The sequence below is a fragment of the Ascidia mentula genome, chromosome 6 (assembly GCF_947561715.1).
Source record: "Ascidia mentula chromosome 6, kaAscMent1.1, whole genome shotgun sequence".
Taxonomy (NCBI): Eukaryota; Metazoa; Chordata; class Ascidiacea; order Phlebobranchia; family Ascidiidae; genus Ascidia; species Ascidia mentula.
This window is the reverse complement of record NC_138571.1, coordinates 17,448,593-17,461,488: the sequence shown is the minus strand read 5'-3', so window position 1 is coordinate 17,461,488 and position 12,896 is coordinate 17,448,593.

Sequence of the window (12,896 nt, the reverse complement as noted above, 5' to 3'; positions counted from 1 at the left end):
CCCAATTGAAAGTGGAAATTTCATAAAAGATTTTTAACGCCATAAGAGTAAGCTTGAAATTGTGGGTTTCGATAAGTCGCTATTTTATACTGAGAGTTCATATACATTTGCGATCTTGTTGGGGAAAATCTTACTTATATAGAAAACCAAGGTTTAAGACATATAGCGATGTGGATATTACAGCGGACAAAGACAAGTTTTAACAGTCATTGCGCGACATTCCCTTTTTCCTCTTCCACTATATGTCGCTGCTGCTGTAGAAATTCACGTGATCTTACGTTTCAAATCGCAGTGCATGGCTTTATCGGTCGAGTTAAGATCAGTCTGTTACGTGTTCAATTGCATTATCTATTATTATTGTGACAAACAAATCATCACTAGGTCTCTATAAGCTATTTGCCGAGGCTTGAGATTTATTCCCAAAAGGCCTGATAATTAACTGTTATTCGAATTAAAGTGTTTGTCATTGTAAATTCAACAGAGAGACATTCAGGCAATTATTGGCCAACAGGCCTTTCGCCTCCACAGGATTTGTTGCGGGGCCACAGTGGCTGATCAAGCTTAGGTACCAAGCCTTGGCTGCGATGTCAGTGAACATTTGATACAAAGAAATAAGAGAACAAATTCAAAATTAAAATATTTAGATTTCATATCTAAAAACTAAAATCTAAATAATTAAAATTCTATATTTTGTTCATATTTTTTCCTTTCATTTGCGAACATTTGAATGAATCATGTAGCTGTGCAGTGTGTTTAGTCTGTGACTACACATTACGCATACTTCCAAGCTCGCACCGAGAATGAGCAAGACATGCAGCTAAAATAAAGGAGAGAGACGTAGAAAGAAGTCAACGTTCCTTTTTCTCAACCTTCCTTCACGAAACGTCCCTCTTCGTCTTAGCCAACTTATGTACGTTATTGCAGGTTCCAGTAAAAAAACCTTACGCAAGTTTTGTCTGCGATCGGAAGTCATGCTCTTTTACCCACTGGGAATGATACCAATGCTTTCCTATGCACAGTTTATTATGTAGCAATAATCTGCAATCACAATTAAGTGTTACACATAGGGTTACCACCGACATGGACTCAGAAATAAACACGTTGCTATGATGTCGACATTTCTAATGCATTTCACACTTCGTCCGATCTTGTAGATATATTAATTCGTCAAAACGATTGGACTTTTCTGAAGGCGGTCCAACAGAAAACGTTTAACACCGCGCCATGTCATTGATAATCCGTAACTGATGAAAAAATAGTCACACTTGGATGCCAACACTAAACAAAAACCGAGCACTCCAGGCAAAAAACCGAGCAAAAAGACACTGTATCAGAACCTATGTATTTGGGAAATCTTTTGTGGAACTTTCATTCTTACGCAATGCCCAAGTTCAAATAAGTTGATATGTTTCATAATTTACATAAATATGGTTATGTCGCAACTGCCATACTTTTTCTTCTGTGCATTAAACTAAAATTTAAACTATTGATAATACTGATGACTGACAAGTCTGAAGCATTGGATTGATCACTTGTAAATATGGATATTATGACGCAGATTGCGGTGTTTGAATGCTCTTGGGCGTAAAATGAATAAAACAGAATAGTAACGACGACAACTATCAAGATAACTGTTAATGAATGCGTATGATGCACCAGAAAATCACAGCCATCTTAAAAAATTGCACCTAGGGCGGAGGTGTTGCAAAATAAAATGCAAATTGGCGATACATTTGACCAAAGATTAAAGCAAGTCGTGTTGAAATCATCGTCACGGATGACATTAACTTTCTATCTGTCTGTCACGTTTTTTTTTAAATCTGAAATGTTCGGTTCCCGAAAGCTCTTCAATCGTGGTGTTCGTCCGTCAGAACTGTAATTAACAATCAATTTGTTTGTCACGTTTGAATAAGAAAGTACCAACTTATTTCTGCCACGAATCATACCAGACACTGGATACTGAGCACGAACTGTATTTTAAGTTACCGCATTGCTTGTTTCAAGCTGCAAAATGATGTTGAAAATATTGATGAAATGTCTCGCTCTAGTCCTTATGATTTGTCCAATTCTTGGCTTGTGCCAAAGAGCAAATCAGGTCATCCTGACTTGTGGAGGAAGCAACGAAGATTCGATACCAGGACCAGCGGGACCACCTGGAAAACGGGGTCCAAAGGGAGCTGTTGGGCCTCGTGGTGTCCAGGGTCCGAAAGGAGAACCCGGTGCCAATAACACCTGGGTAGATGAATTTAGGAGATTGGAAGCAAAGATGGAAGCAATGGAAACTGAACTCAGGCGTATTTAGTTTTGCTTAAGTTAAAACATTTACTTTTATTTTGGAACTGCGTTAGTGGCACTTGTTTTAAACCTTAAACTAAAAATTATTTAAGGTTATTTTTAATAGCTTGTATATTTTTAACCGGCGTTAAAGTCTCTGTCGCGAAATTAGCATCAAAACAGGATAAATTGCAGAAAAATCTTACAGTAACGTTAGGTTTGGTGATAGTTCAATATATCGGCGTTAAAGGGATATAATTCTTATTCAAACCAATGATAACGTTTCATTTTGCAGGAGATATGAATCGTTTTGTTTACGCCAGTTGCAAGGATGCACTGCAGAACGGAATGACACAAAGCGGAGTCTACAATTTATATTCTCCTAAACCATACAAGGGATATTGCGACATGGAAACTGATGGTGGTGGTTGGCTAGTGAGTTCATATTGCGGCGATTACAACTAAATAAATTTTTGGTTAATTGCAAACGTTTGACCAAGAATGGAAACCCCTCTTCAAAAGAACAGGGTCATGTTATCAATATTAATGGAACCGAAGCTGCAAATCAAAACGGGGTGTCTTAAATACACACGTTTTCAATAAATTATTTGTTTCAATTTTAACTATAAAATACAAAGATTATTGCAACGTAACGGATATACGTAGTTGCTCGATTGAAATATAAAAATCCAAGCAAAACAATGTAAATTATTTTTCTTTATATATTTTCAGGTTGTACAGAAACGATTTGATGGTTCAACTAATTTTTATCGGGGCTGGAGAGAATATGAAAAGGGATTTGGTTCCTTGACTGGAGAGTTTTGGTCAGGTATTGCGACATTAGCATTACCCGCATTCAAATCAATTTGTTTCTTTTGTTTACAACGCAATAATGTTTCATGCAATGGCATGATTGGCAGGATTGCCAAAATGTGCAGGTCCTTGCTTGAGGATCACAGCTATCGTATCGCGATCATTAGGTTTGCAGGCTTGGCACCCCACGCAATGCAGTCTAGCTGGATCAGCCACTTTTTCCTGACAAATCGGAGCAAGATTTGAAAAATCAAGCTCCCGGTGAGGTTTGAACTCCCGACCCTGGGCTAACCAGGCCCAACATTCTGCCAATTGAGCTACAGGAGCTCTGTGGTTTCACGGGGTATATTGTGACCAATGTACACTGGTGCGCAAACGTACAACTTGCCAGGCAACCTTCACATGTACGTAGTGGATCTCTACCACTATATCAGGCAATAATATTACATGCAATGGCATGATTTTGTTTATTTAGATTTTTTTTTGGCCAGACCGTGATTAGCACCCTGGAATATCCTATGCACGAATCCCGATCAGGTTTCATTTCTTGGTATACGGGTTGGGCGCTTGACCAATGCTGCCAATCACTACCAACTCCCAATTAGGTTTCGTTCTTTAGCGCTTCCAGCGGTAGTTTCAAACACTAGCAATCGAAGATGCAAATATGTTAGTATTTTCTTGTCGTCACGATTGTCATATCTTGGGCTGCGCATTAGTGTGAGCAAAGCTTTTCATCTTCAAAAACCAACAACATTTGTGAAAGAAAAAACGAATAACTCATAACGTTTGTTGATTAATTAAGGCTTGGAGCTGATGCACGAACTTACTAGTTGGAAACGTCAAGAGCTCCGCGTTGACCTGCAAAATTTCGATAACACAAAGTATTATGCAAAGTACAGGTAAGTACATACGTGAGTTTGAGTGCCAAGTTTTTGAGTTCCTATTTGTACCATCTTGACAGCAACTTCAGCATCGGTTCATCAGGGGAGAATTACCGTCTGACTGTTGGTGGGTACACTGGTGACGCAGGTAAGTGAGCAAACAGGTTTAAATAAATTAGCTTGACACAAAGGAGGTTTAATAGAGTCTCTAACTCAGGGGCGCACAACCTTTTTATTAATACCGGCCGCACCACACAGACTTTATTTTACCAACAGTCGCCAGTGAGTCCCAACTGAAAATTACGCATTTATTTATGGCTTCACAGTGTAATGAAATTTTGCAAAAAGTACTTGATTTTGTTCTGTTTTTCAACAAAGACTGACCAATTCTATAAGCCAAACATCCAAGCAAAACCTGTAAACCAAGTTTTTCACAATGCACGGCCGACAATACAAATGTAATATAAAGCATGTTTACGGCCGCAGGTGAGTCAACGACGTGCTAAATTTCACTCGTTTTGCCCATTTTTTTATGCAAGACTTTTTTCCATGAAAGTCTGCGTACTTTTGAAGTAAATATACGAGTCAATCACTTGTGTCGCGGTTAATAAACATTTTTTTATCATTTGTGAAATTCGCCAGCCGCCAAAATCGAAAGTTTAAAATAAATCGAAAAAATGTCTCCAAGAACTAAAATTTTTACGAAGTCTGAATACGCAATACTAAAAAATCGGAATTAAAAAATAATGTGTTTCGCAATTATAGCGTTATTGGCACATTCGTCTATGTTACTCACAAAATGCGTTAAATCCATATATTAAACATACATTGCTTTCAATTATATCCAAGTTGATTGGCTGGTTAACATCTGAACAGAAAACTAAACTGTTGAAAAATTTGCACCAATAGTTGATCGGCTGGAATATCACAATCAGATGCCATTCTCCACACATGACCGGGATCATGATTCACTTGGTGATGTAAATTGCGCTGTTCTTGCTCATGGAGCTTGGTGGTATTATAATTGTCATCACTCCAACCTGAACGGAAAGTATTACAAGGAGGAGACAAGTGCATCCGATTCGAACCGTTGGAATCCGGTATCACGTAAACGTTCGGAAATGAAAATAAGACATGTGATGTAATAAAACTGAGGTTAAACAAAATAAATGAAACTATTTGCGTTATTAACGAGAAATCATCGAAATTACTGGAAACATTTTTTATTCTTTATTCTTTGAAGAAATGAACAATTTATTAACCGCATAAACACGTTACCACCACGATCGCATCGAATTTACAAGTGTGTTTGCTTGATGCTGTGAATATTTTGTAAATACTTTGCTTCACAAATCATCACATATAAAATAATATACATGGAACATTAAAACATGGAACCTTTTGCTTGTTGTGTCATTATTCAGTAAAGCAGAAGAGACCTTCGGGTCACGGTCTTAAGTGTGGGGCCCGCCCTGCAAATCTTGTCAGGCGGGGAGTTTGACTGGGGCGGTACATCTGTCAAAGAATAACACAGTTGTCCTCAGGTGAGCTCAGCGAGGACGGGAACCTTGCGTAGAGTAAAAGGGCAAAAGCTCACTTGATTTTCAGCATGAATACAGACCGCGAAAGCGTGGCCTATCAATCATCTGGAACTTTAAGCAAGAGGTGTCAGAAAAGTCAGTGAACCAAGTATTTCGCTAATTTCAATGTCTCGAAACCTGCTAAATGCTGGGACTGGAATTGCGATAAAATTCATGCTGTTTTTCTTTGGAGTGTTCGTATTGAAATGATTTTAAACCAATGAATGAAAAGGTTAGATACCAAGCACACTTTAAACACAGATAATTGCAATTAGCACAACACAAAAAACATAATAATCACACACAGGTGGTCACAGATGGATTGGTGACGATTTCATAATTCACGTGACAGTAGTATGTAATCGTCATCACAAAACCTGTTTGTGAATCGTGTTCGAAACCAACCACTGGCCATAAAATAAGAAGTTGGGCACTAAGCCAACAGCATACACTTTCCCAGTATACTGATCATGACACATAAAAATATATTGTCAATACGCTACCACTTGCGACATCTAGCGGCAAATTGAAAATGTTATATTATTTCCACAACAATTTTTGCCAACACCAACAAGAACTACGCTTAAAGCAATTACATGCAAAAAGATTAGACTATGGATTACATGCGTTGAAAAACTGTTTGTGGGTCAAGTAATCACTTTCCATAAAATGGAATTCCTGTCATATTTTAATAACTCTGCGGAAGGCAAATACACATTTACAAGAAAAACACTATTTTTTCTCTTTTCCCCAAAAGCGTCAGCCTCGAGCCGCTATTAATAAATCAAGCTCAAACAAATGGGAATTTTTGTAGTGTTTGTGTTTCCGTCGCGCCTCCCATTCTGCTCAACATTGAATACAATTGCGTGTTGTGTTCTATGTGCTGGGTGACGGATCTGGAACCTCAAGATATTTCCCTTGCAAAATATTTGACGAGATATTTCTACATAAGATCTAGTCTCAAAACAGATTTATGTGTGTGCTGTTGTATTGTGGCCCTCCAAGTCAGTTGTACGAACATAATGACTTCCTATTTCAGTCAGACATCGCTCCAGCGTTGCTGTCGCCACTTAGTGGTTTACGCAAAGACATTTTAGCATCATAAACACGCATCGCATCGTAGGTCCTGACTTACTTATTTTGCACGGCAAAATATGCTTGTATATCGTAGTGCACACATATCAACAAAACAACTACAATTTCGAATAAAATACGTTAAAACAAGTTCATTGCCAGGTGCGTAAGTTCGGTAATAAATAAACAATATGAGGTGGCCATTCCAAACTCCACAGACATAAACGCAAAATTCTGTGTAATGAGGTTGTCATACCTAGACCGTATCAACCACTTATTCCGACAGGAATTAACCCGATTCGCTGCACAGAAAGGAAGACTGTATAGATCGTGAAACATGATCCAAACAAACTTGCGCAGCATTTTCCAATCAAAAAGACGACCTTTCTCCTCTCATCCGTCGTTAACAAACTCCTATATTCGTGTGGTCAATCCTACATTGGACAGATATCAAGAAACTCGTGGACACGCATCGCTGAACATCACGGATCGGCAACGCCGGAAGTGTGCAAACACGCGCTCGACAACCCGACTCACAGAGTTTAGTTCAGCGACAGCGAATCCTTGCATCGAGAGAAAAGACATGTATCGTCTCCTGCTCATGGAATCGCTGTAAAAACAACATCAACACTTGCAACTTAAAGTGAACAATACCTCTTTCCCACATTACTGTTTAAAACCTAATGTGTTTATTGTTTGCGTTTTGAGCCGTTTACTGTGCGTTAATTGTTTTATCCGCTCCTGCGGGTGTGTGACTAAAATTAATGATATATGACGTCACCACCCACGAAAGTCTTATCTACGATCAATGACGTCACTAATAATTGTGGAGCTGGACCAGTCACGAGATTTTTAAACTTATTATGGCATGAGTTTTTACCAATAAGCAAAACATCTCAATATTTTCTGTTGTATGGGGAAGCCTCTGCATTCTCAATTATATGAATGAAACCGTCATCAAAGTTTCTTATGATTTGTTGTTCGTCAATGATTCGTAGAGAGTGATTGTTGTAACTGTTTGTAAACCTTGTGTCTGTGTAAAATTGGTGCCCATGAAACATATTTGGATTAAAGACGTGGAAAGAAATGTATTTGTATGTAAGACACAGCTTAAAGTTTGGCTCGTGTCCCATTTTTGTGGTGCTTCAAATCGGCGGTACGTACATTAAGTTGCCATTTAATAAAAAACTACTTCAGTTCCTTGCTGTCGCGGTCATCCATTATGTTCTATATTGGACACAGGTGTGTGTGAAGTTACCGAAACAACTAAAAAACTGTTTCTAACACGGTGTATTGTTGCAGTGTTCAAACAACACGACTAATTTCTTCATGAAGGTTCGATGTATGAATTGAATCGCTTTGTTTTCTTACGTTATTTATAGCAACTACACTGCGTCCAATTGAAAGTGGAAATTTCATAAAAGATTTTTAACGCCATAAGAGTAAGCTTGAAATTGTGGGTTTCGATAAGTCGCTATTTTATACTGAGAGTTCATATACATTTGCGATCTTGTTGGGGAAAATCTTACTTATATAGAAAACCAAGGTTTAAGTCATATAGCGATGTGGATATTACAGCGGACAAAGACAAGTTTTAACAGTCAATGCGTGACATTCCCTTTTTCCTCTTCCACTATATGTCGCTGCTGCTGTAGAAATTCTCGTGATCTTACGTTTCAAATCGCAGCGCATGGCTTTATCGGTTGAGTTAAGATCAGTCTGTTACGTGTTCAATTGCATTATCGATTATTATTGTGACAAACAAATCATCACTGGGTCTCTATAAGCTATTTACCGAGGATTGAGATTTGTTCCCAAAAGGCCTGATAATTAACTGTTATTCGAATTAAAGTGTTTGTCATTGTAAATTCAACAGAGAGATATTCAGGCAATTATTGGCCAACAGGCCTTTCGCCTCCACAGGATTTGTTGCGGGGCTACAGTGGCTGATCAAGCTTAGGTGCCAAGCCTTGGCTGCGATGTCAGTGAACATTTGATATAAACAAATAAGAGAACAAATTCAAAATTAAAATATTTAGATTTCATATCTAAAAAGTAAAATTTAAATCATTAAAATTCTATATTTTGTTCATATTTTTTCCTGTCATTTGCGAACATTTGAGTCAATCATGTAGTTGGGCAGTGTGTTTAGTCTGTGACTACACATTACGCATACTTCCAAGCTCGCACCTAGAATGAGCAAGACATGCGGCTAAAATAAAGGAGAGAGACGTAGAAAGAAGTTAACGTTCCTTTTTCCCAACCGTCCTTCACAAAACGTCCCTCTTCGTCTTAGCCAACTTATGTACGTTATTGTAGGTTCCAGTAAAAAAAACCTTACGCAAGATTTGTCTACGATCGGAATTCATGCCATTTTACCCACTGGGAATGATACCAATGCTTTCCTGTGCACTGTTTATTATGTAGCAATAATCAGCAATCAGAATTAAGTGTTACATATAGGGTTACCACCGACATGGACTCAGAAATAAACACGTTGCTATGATGTCGACATTTCTGATGCATTTCACACTTCGTCCGATCTTGAAGATATATTAATTCGTCAGAATGATTGGACTTTTCTGAAGGCGGTCCATCAGAAATCGTTTACCACCGCGCCATGTCACTGATAATACGTGATTAATAAAAAAAAATAAGTACGTTTGGATTGGCAACGATCTTTTAATTGCCAAGCTAAAATATTGCTACGTCATCACCATCAAGGCAACGGCTGAGTTGTGCAATATGTCCAATGCATGTGTGTGTAAGCAATTCCTGTTTCCCATGTGAACTGTTAAGTGCTAGTTCATGTTATATTGTAAATTATTTCCTCTGCTCTGGGCTGCCTTTGTTGCATTCTGGCGTTTGGCCGTTAATTCTGTTCTAAACTCTATCGGTTGCCACGTAAACTGCTTATGTGAAAAGGATTGAAGTTGACATTCGTTGTGTCTTCATATTGGCACTTGGTAAGAATAAAATTGTACATAGATTGAATTGGAAGATTGATTAGTTCGAAAACAGAAGAAAAGAGAGTGCCAAATTCACCTAGAAACTCTATACACAAACTAAACGCCACCTTTTGCGACATACGTTGCAGATGCTCAAAACAAAGCAAATCATGCCAGATTTTCTAAGACACTGTTTCAGAACCTATGTGTTTGGGAAATCTTTTGTGGAACTTCCATTCTCACGCAATGCCCAAGTTCAAATAAGTTGATCTGTTTCATAATTTACATAAATATGGTTATGTCGCAATTGCCATACTTTTTCTTCTGTGCATTAAACTAAAATTTAAACTATTGATAATACTGATGACTGACAAGTCTGAAGCATTGGATTGATCACTTGTAAATATGGATATTTTGACGCAGATTGCGGTGTTTGAATGCTCTTGGGCGTAAAATGAATAAAACAGAATAGTAACGACGACAACTATCAAGATAACTGTTAATGAATGCGTATGATGCACCAGAAAATCACAGCCATCTTAAAAAATTGCACCTAGGGCAGAGGTATTGCAAAATAAAATGCAAATATGCGATGTAACCTCTTCGTTACATTTGACCAAAGATTAAAGCAAGTCGTGTTGAAATCATCGTCACGGATGTCATTAACTTTCTATCTGTCTGTCACGTTTTTTTTTAATCTGAAAATGAAATGTTCGGTTCCCGAAAGCTCTGCAATCGTGGTGTTCGTCCGTCAGAACTGTAATTAACAATCAATTTGTTTGTCACGTTTGAATAAGAAAGTACCAACTTATTTCTGCCACGAATCATACCAGACGCTGCATTCTGAGCACGAACTGTATTTTAAGTTACCGCATTGCTTGTTTCAAGCTGCAAAATGATGTTCAAAATATTGATGAAATGTCTCGCTCTAGTCTTTATGATTTGTCCAATTCTAAGTTTGTGCCGAAGAGCAAACCAGGTCATTCTGACTTGTGGAGGAAGCAACGAAGATCCGATACCAGGGCCAGCGGGTCCTCCTGGAAAACGGGGTCAACCAGGAGCTGTTGGGCCTCGTGGTGTCCAGGGTCCGAAAGGAGAACCCGGTGCCAATAACACCTGGGAAGATGAATTTAGGAGGTTGGAAGCAAAGATGGAAGCAATGGAAACTGAACTCAGGCGTATTTAGTTTTGCTAAATTATTCCATTAATTTTATTTTGGAACTGCGTTAGTGGCACTTGGTTTAAACCTCAAGCAAAAATGATTTAAGGTTATTTTTAATAGTTTGTATTTTTTTAGCCGGCGTTACCGTCTCTGTCGCGAAATTAGCATCAAAACAGGATGAATAGCAGAAAAATCTTACAGTAACGTTAAGTTTGGTGATAGTTCAATATATCGGCGTTAAAGGGACATAATTCCTATTCAGACCAATGATTACGTTTTATTTTGCAGGAGATATGAATCGTTTTGTTTACGCCAGTTGCAAGGATGCATTGCAGAACGGAATGACACAAAGCGGAGTTTACAATTTATATTCTCCTAAACCATACAAGGGATATTGCGACATGCAAACTGATGGTGGTGGTTGGCTTGTGAGTTCATATTTCTGCGATTAGAACTAAATAAATTTTTGGTTAATTGTAAACGTTTGACCAAGAATGGAAACCCCTCTTCAAAAGAACAGGGTCATGTTATCAATATTAATGGAACCGAAGCTACAAATCAAAACAGGGTGTCTTAAATACACACGTTTTCAATAAATTATTTGTTTCAATTTTAACTATAAAATACAAAGAACATTGTAACGTAACGGATATACGTAGTTGCTCGATGTTTGCTCGAAATATAAAAATCCAAGCAAAACAATGTAATTTATTTTTCTTTATATATTTTCAGGTTGTACAGAAACGATTTGATGATTCAACTAATTTTTATCGGGGCTGGAGAGAATATGAAAAGGGATTTGGTTCCTTGACTGGAGAGTTTTGGTCAGGTATTGCGACATTAGCATTACCCGCATTCAAATCAATTTGTTTCTTTTGTTTACAACGCATTGATGTTTCATGCAATGGCATGATTGGCAGGATTGCCTAAATGTGCAGGTCCTTGCTTGAGGATCACAGCTATCGTATCGCGATCATTAGGTTTGCAGGCTTGGCACCCCACGCAATGCAGTCTAGCTGGATCAGCCACTTTTTCCTGACAAGTCGGAGCAAGATTTGAAAAATCAAGCTCCCGGTGAGGTTTGAACTCCCGACCCTGGGCTAACCAGGCCCAACATTCTGCCAATTGAGCTACAGGAGCTCTGTGGTTTCACGGGGTATATTGTGACCAATGTACACTGGTGCGCAAACGTACAACTTGCCAGGCAACCTTCACATGTACGTAGTGGATCTCTACCACTATATCAGGCAATAATATTACATGCAATGGCATGATTTTGTTTATTTAGATTTTTTTTTGACCAGACCGTGATTTGCACCCTGGAATATCCTATGCACGAATCCCGATCAGGTTTCATTTCTTGGTATACGGGTTGGGCGCTTGACCAATGCTGCCAATCACTACCAACTCCCAATTAGGTTTCGTTCTTTAGCGCTTCCAGCGGTAGTTTCAAACACTAGCAATCGAAGATGCAAATATGTTAGTATTTTCTTGTCGTCACGATTGTCATACCTTGGGCTGCGCATTACTGTGAGCAAAACTTTTCATCTTCAAAAACCAACAACATTTGTGAAAGAAAAAACGAATAACTCTTAACGTTTGTTGATTAATTAAGGCTTGGAGCTGATGCACGAACTTACTAGTTGGAAACGTCAAGAGCTCCGCGTTGACCTGCAAAATTTCGATAACACAAAGTATTGTGCAAAGTACAGGTAAGTACATACGTGAGTTTGAGTGCCAAGTTTTTGAGTTCCTATTTGTACCATCTTGACAGCAACTTCAGCATCGGTTCATCAGGGGAGAATTACCGTCTGACTGTTGGTGGGTACACTGGTGACGCAGGTAAGTGAGCAAACAGGTTTAAATAAATTAGCTTGACACAAAGGAGGTTTAATAGAGTCTCTAACTCAGGGGCGCACAACCTTTTTATTAATACCGGCCGCATTTCACGGACTTTATTTTACCAACAGTCGCCAGTGAGTCCCAACTGAAAATTACGCATTTATTTATGGCTTCAAAGTGTAATGAAATTTTGTAAAAAGTACTTGATTTTGTTCTGTTTTTTAACAAAGACTGACCAATTCTATAAGCCAAACATCCAAGCAAAACCTGTAAACCAAGTTTTTCACAATGCACGGCCGACAATACAAATGTAATATAAAGC